This window comes from Oryctolagus cuniculus, chromosome 9, assembly GCF_051225735.1.
Source record: "Oryctolagus cuniculus isolate XC-2025 breed Fujian yellow rabbit chromosome 9, ASM5122573v1, whole genome shotgun sequence".
NCBI classification, from domain to species: Eukaryota; Metazoa; Chordata; class Mammalia; order Lagomorpha; family Leporidae; genus Oryctolagus; species Oryctolagus cuniculus.
This window is the reverse complement of record NC_142875.1, coordinates 74,360,280-74,366,948: the sequence shown is the minus strand read 5'-3', so window position 1 is coordinate 74,366,948 and position 6,669 is coordinate 74,360,280.

The window sequence follows — 6,669 nt, the reverse complement described above, 5'->3', positions numbered from 1 at the left end:
TTTTTATCTGTGCATATGGGTGTACAAATGTGAGTGTCAATACCTTGTCACCCTCTGTGTGTCAAGAATTCCCACAACTTGGTCTGTTAAACTCAGGGTTCCACCAGGAGTGCACAGGGAGTGGAAGTGCACACACCAAACAGTGTTAAGCATAGTTTCACAAAAATAATACTGCACTGCCTTGTTCACACAGCCACCTCTGCGAAACACAGCCTCTCAGCCTGTTGCCAGAGCTGTGACTGTGGGTCTCTGCAGAGAAACAGAAAGAAGCAGTGAACAGCAGGATCAAAAGCCAGCAGGTACAGAAGCCTGAACTGTTTTCCAGCTTTTAATTTTTTTCTCATCTTTTCAGATGACTGAAATACAGATTATCTTCTCCCCTTGTAACATGGTACAAGAATAAATTGCAGTGTCCAGTGATATGGTTTTCGTTTCTGTTCACTTTATCAATTCTTAGAGAATTTGAGGGTGGCTTTTCATAATCACCAGCAAAAAAACAAATGGATAATCTCTAAGGAAGTTTGCTTTTTAGGATAGTGAACTCCAGTGAGAGTGGTAATGTGATGCACACATCATTAAAGATGCACACACCGCTAAAGATAAGGAGAAAATAGTCAACATCTATAAGGCATAGAGAGGGCATGAAAAGTGCATTTTGTAACCTGTGGGACTGTTGAATGATGACCCCAGTGTGCTGGTGAAGGGATTTCCCAAACGCAGGTATATCCTGAATCACACTCAGAGACTGTGAAGTCATTTTACTGTGGAGCTGTTTACCTGATGCCTGGACAGCTTGATCATGGATGCAAGTGGATTTTGCCCTTCAGCCGGTGTTTGGGTGAGCCAATGCAAGTCTTCACATGGTACAACAAATTTTGCTAACTGTAGCTGTTCTCTTCACTTTTCATAAATGATTTCCTAAAGGTTCTCAGGGCTCCCAGAGTCAAGCTTCTCAGCTTTGCAAGGAACAGAAACCTAGGCTAGCGCTCGACAAAATTGGGGGCAGGTATTGTATGAAGCCAGAGGTCTCTGGAAACAAACCACACAGGTCTTCACAGCCAGGAAAGCTCAAAAGTCATGGACAGACACACCCTTGGTGTCAATAGAGGGGCCACAAACTTCCATCTGCCTGCACCTGTAGATGAGTTGCCAGTCTTCTGATGGGTGGCCTGGGCCTTGGTGAGAATGGGGTCCAATGGGCATCATCCATGAGTATAACATGGGAGCCTAGTTGGGCAGGCAGAGTGATGGGGTGCTGTGCACACTCAAGGTTCTCATTTTCTACACACAGATCTAAGCCAAAGACATGCTGCCATTGCAGTGCCTTTGAAGAGTAGCTTACAATGAGCAAAAAGTCACACAAACCTCTTCTATATCCTGACAAAGAACACAAAAGTGGGTCTTTGACTTGTAAAATAAAAGTTGCAAGATAAAGTTTCCATGAAAGCCATCAGAAGGTGCAGTGACCACAGTGGCAGTGCCCTGGGCTAAAAGGTGAAGTATGAATTATAGGTGCCTTAATGTCACTCAGCCACATGAGGGTGACAGAGGCAGTGCTCCAAGCTCTGCACTTGGGGACTGCTGGTTAGGAATCTGTAGGAGCAGCTCATAGAAATCTGTGTGTCTATGTAGATCCTGGTGGTTCTCCTAAAACTCTTTAATCTGACATAAATTACATGGGAGTTAGGTACTGGAGATTGACAGAATATTTTAAGCAACTAAAGACCTAATTGTAGTTGATATCTCAGCAACTGACAAGTTGTCCTTTTGTTATTTGTGTAGTTAATCTTGACTCTGTGTGTTAATTGTGTTGCTAGAGTATGAAACGTTATAAATAAATGAACAAGAAACCATAGCACTATTTTTCTCTTTTCTGGGATTGGTTCTTAAACATTTAACATTAGATTATTGTGGTAGTTGTTACTTTAGGTCACAAATAAATGCACCTAAATTTTAATTGAGGTTATATTGATCTTAAAATGTATATGTTTGGCTTTTACAAAAGTTAGATTGAGGTGAATGTCAAAGTCATATTCAAATGAAGTATTTCTGTGAACTTTTAAGTATTTATAAAGTAAACATTATCTCAGTTATGTACTGCTTTTCCCACAAAAGGCTTGTCTGATAAAGTTTTAAGTGTTGCTGATGCTGCATTAAAAAAATTAAATGTAAGTGCTTCTTTTAAAGTAAATAGAGGTCTTTTTTTTCATAAAAGTAAGAATGGAGGAAGTTTTGCTTTCCTTAAAGCCAACAAGATCCACCAATGGAGAAAGTACATTGTAATTTTTTACTTTCACAATGGGAATCCAGGCATAGTCAATACCTTTCCTACCACCCACTTTAATGAAGACATAGGGCTCTCTTTGATCTAATAAGTGATTAATGCTATCAATAAATGACTACATATGTCTGGCTTCTCTGATTGCTTCATCATTGCCTTCTTCTATAGCCACTGTTGGCATCTATCGCTGCTTGGGTTCCTGTCCATAAATCAAGGACAACTATTAACAAATGCATAATTGTCATATTTGCGTACCTTCTATTGTGAGCTATAGCCATTTATTATCTAAGATACCACTTTTGGCTCCAAAAACTAACATTCCATGAATTTATAGTCTGGGCATGTTTTTCAGGAAATATTAATCAATTATATTGTGCCCCAACAGATTTTTTGGGCATAGCTTCATTATATTTATTTCTTATTTATATGTTCAGTGTCAAGTGCAATGCCTAGATTGAAAAAGGTTTCTCAATAGATGAGGGTTAATTCTTGATGGAAATCATTTAGCTAGTTTGTTTTGTCCTTGGAAAAATAAACCCTGTAAACTTCATAGGCAGAGCCTTGTCAGATCAATACCTGTATTCTTTAGCAAATGACCCTGAATCAGAGTCCCAAATGAAAGAAGGATTAGGGCACAGAAGAACTGGTGTTCGATACTAATCATGGTTCTGATTTAATTAATTTGATCAAAGACTGATGAATCCTTGCCATTCAGCTCCATTCTCCAATATTTAGCCATTTAATATTTTGGGGACATCTTCTATAGAGGATTTAATTCAGTTCATTGAATATATATGAATTAGATATTGTTTCAGGCACCAAGGACTCAGAAATATCTAAGATAATATCTCTGTCTTTTAGGACATACCAGGCGAAGGGTAACTGGGACATGTAAACCAAGAGTTGAAATGTGGTGTAGGTGCAACAACAGAATAATGTCCGAGAAAGAATATGGGCATAAGTGAGCAATTACTTGCTCTGATTTTCCGAGTCTAAGCATATTTAGCGACAAATTGTAGATGTAGCCTAAAGGATAACTGGGAGTTTTCCATATGGAAGAAGAAAAGAAAGGCATTCTAGAACCAGGAAGTACATATGCAAAAATATAAGGGTACAAAATAGCATAATAAACTTAGGAAGATTTAAATATTTTTGTATGTTGGAATCCAGGATTGTTGGGTGAGCTAAGGGATTCTACAGAGAATTAACTTAGGGGCAGATTACTAGGAGCTCTCTGTTCCTCCTGAGTTTCAGCTTGTTCCTAATGATCAGAGGTTTCCAACCTTCCTGAGAAATAGGAGACTCGGCTCTGTTGCCGTTAGTCTGAGTGGCACATCCAGAATGATAAATCTCCTTTCATCTATGTAATTTTTTATTTGCCTCTTCCCTTGGGATTTTCAAACCTGGCTGTGCATTAAAATCTTAGGAGGGGGCCGGCACCGCGGCTCACTAGGCTAATCCTCCGCCTGCGGCGCTGGCACACTGGGTTCTAGTCCCGGTTGGGGCTCCGGGTTCTGTCCCGGTTGCTCCTCTTCCAGTCCAGCTCTCTGCTGTGGCCCAGGAGTGCAGTGGAGGATGGCCCGAGTGCTTGGGCCCTGCACCTGCATGGGAGACCAGGAGGAGGCACCTGGCTCCTGGCTTCAGATTGGTGCAGCACGCAGGCGGCGCCGGCTGTGGCGGCCATTTTGGGGGTGAACCAACGGAAGGAAGACCTTTCTCTCTCTCTCTCTTACTGTGTAGCTCTACCTATCCAAAAAAAAAAAAAAAAAATCCTAGGAGGGGCCACTCCTGGTGCTCGTTTGGTGCGGACCTGGTACCTCTTTCGTGAAGCGGCAACTGAGGAGACTCTGGAGCTTGCCATGACTAACGAAAAGCCCAAGGAAGGAGTCAAGACTGACAACAACGATCATATTCATTTTCAGGTGGAGGGGCAGGATGGTTCTGTGGTGCAGTTTAAGATTAACAAGCATATATGTAAATAAATGCATCTTTTAAAAAAAGGGAAAAGAACTCGGTGCTTCACCCCAGAACTCTGTCCTTACAGACCAAGACCACATCTCAACCAGAAAACTGCAATTGGGTTCCATCACATCCTGACCACTATTGCAGTTTTCTCTATTCTTTCACTTCCCCTTCCCCATTCCTTTTATTGCACATAAAGTAACTGGTATATGTGCATCGGACATATTGCATCTCTCTCTCTCTCTCTCTCTCTTTCTCTCTCTCTCTTACTAAATGACCAATAGTATGGTTTGATTGACATAAAATTGAGATGGAATGGAGAAAAATACTGGTTCTGTGAAATTATATCCTTCCTCTATTAGTGGCATGCTCATTCAGCTTTTTTTTTTTTTTTTTTTTTTTTATTTTTTTTGACAGGCAGAGTGGACAGTGAGAGAGAGAGACAGAGAGAAAGGTCTTCCTTTTGCCGTTGGTTCACCCTCCAATGGCCGCCGCGGCCGGCGCGCTGCGGCCGGCGCACCGCGCTGATCCGATGGCAGGAGCCAGGAGCCAGGTGCTTTTCCTGGTCTCCCATGGGGTGCAGGGCCCAAGCACCTGGGCCATCCTCCACTGCACTCCCTGGCCACAGCAGAGGGCTGGCCTGGAAGAGGGGCAACCGGGACAGAATCCGGCGCCCCGACCGGGACTAGAACCCGGTGTGCCGGCGCCGCTAGGCGGAGGATTAGCCTAGTGAGCCGCGGCGCCGGCCCTCATTCAGCTTTATATTCCAGTAAGTTATTTCGCACTCACTGTTTTAACAAAAAACCCCAACATGGGGCTGGCGCTGTGGCACAGTGGGTTAAAGCCCCAGCCTGCAGCACCAGCATCCCATATAGGCATTGGTTTGGGTCCCAGCTGCTCTACTTCCAATCCAGCTGTCTGCTGTGGCCTGGGAAAGCAGTAGAAGATGGCCCAAGTCCTTGGGCCCCTCACCCACATGGGAGACCTGGAAGAGGCTCCTGGTTCCTGGCTTCGGATCAGCTCAGCTCTGGCCATTGCGGTCATTTGGGGAGTGAACCAGCGAAATGGAAGACCTCTCTCTCTGGCTCTACCTCTCTCTGTAACTCTGTCTTTCAAAGAAACAACAACAACAAAAAAATTCTTCAAAAAACAAAACAAACAAAAACACAAAAACCCCAACAACATAAAAATCCTTGCATACCTTGTTCAAAGAATTTTAAAGTTTTTCATTTATCATTGTAAAACCAAGGACAATTTTATAATTTTTTGTAAGTAGCTGTTCCATGTAGGGAAATCTGTCTTTAAGTAGGGATAAATTACTCTTAAAAATGAATCCTTTTTTTAAAATTTATTTGTTAAGGAGTACAAATTTCATAAGTACAACTTTAGGAATATAATTATTCTTCCCACTATATCAGCCTTCCTACCCACACTCCTACTCCTCTTCCTCCTTTTCCCTATCCCCTTGCCAGTCCCATTCTCCATTAAGATTCATATTGAGTTAACTTTGTACATAGAAGACCAATTCTATACTAAGTAAAGATTTCAATAACTTCCCCACACACAGAGACAAAGAAAAAAACAAAAACTAAGAACTAATTTTATAGTTAACTCTCATAATATAACTCATTGAGGACAGAGGTCCTGCATGGGGAGTTAGTGCACAGTGACTCCTTTTGATAATTTAACAATTAACACTCTTAATAACGTCAGTGACCACAAGAGGCTCTTTTTTTTTTTTTTTTTTTTTTTTTTTTGACAGGCAGAGTTAGACAGTGAGAGAGAGAGACACAGAGAGAATTATAGACAGTGAGAGAGAGACAGACAGAAAGGTCTTCCTTCCGTTGGTTTACCCCCAAAATGGCCGATCCAAAGCCAGGAGCCAGGTGCTTCCTCCTGGTCTCCCATGCGGGTGCAGGGGCCCAAGCACTTGGGCCATCCTCCGCTGCCTTCCCAGGTCACAGCAGAGAGCTGGACTGGAAGAGGAGCAACCAGGACAGAACCGGCGCCCCAAACGGGACTAGAACCTGGAGTACCAGCGCCGCAGGCAGAGGATTAGCCTAGTGAGCCATGGCACTGGCCCACAAGAGGCTCTTGACGTGAGCTGCCTAGGCTATGGAAGCCTTTTGAGTCTACATAGTTTTCCCTGTGAGTCAAGACTCTTGTTAAATATACTTCTTATTTTAAAAAAATCCTAGGAGGAGAGCTGTTGAGAGTTATGTATTTTTTCTTCTCTTTGTCACTCTTTAAACCAGCTTACTGAGCACAGCCAAGAAGCTATCTCTGAACTCAAGTTTGAGACTTTTGAGCTGAGGAAACACTGACAGGTGTCACATGGGGAATAACATCAAAGGAAATGGCACTATTTGGACAACTCACAATGGACACTGTGGGTAGGATGTTCGGAAAGGGAGACAAAGGGCACA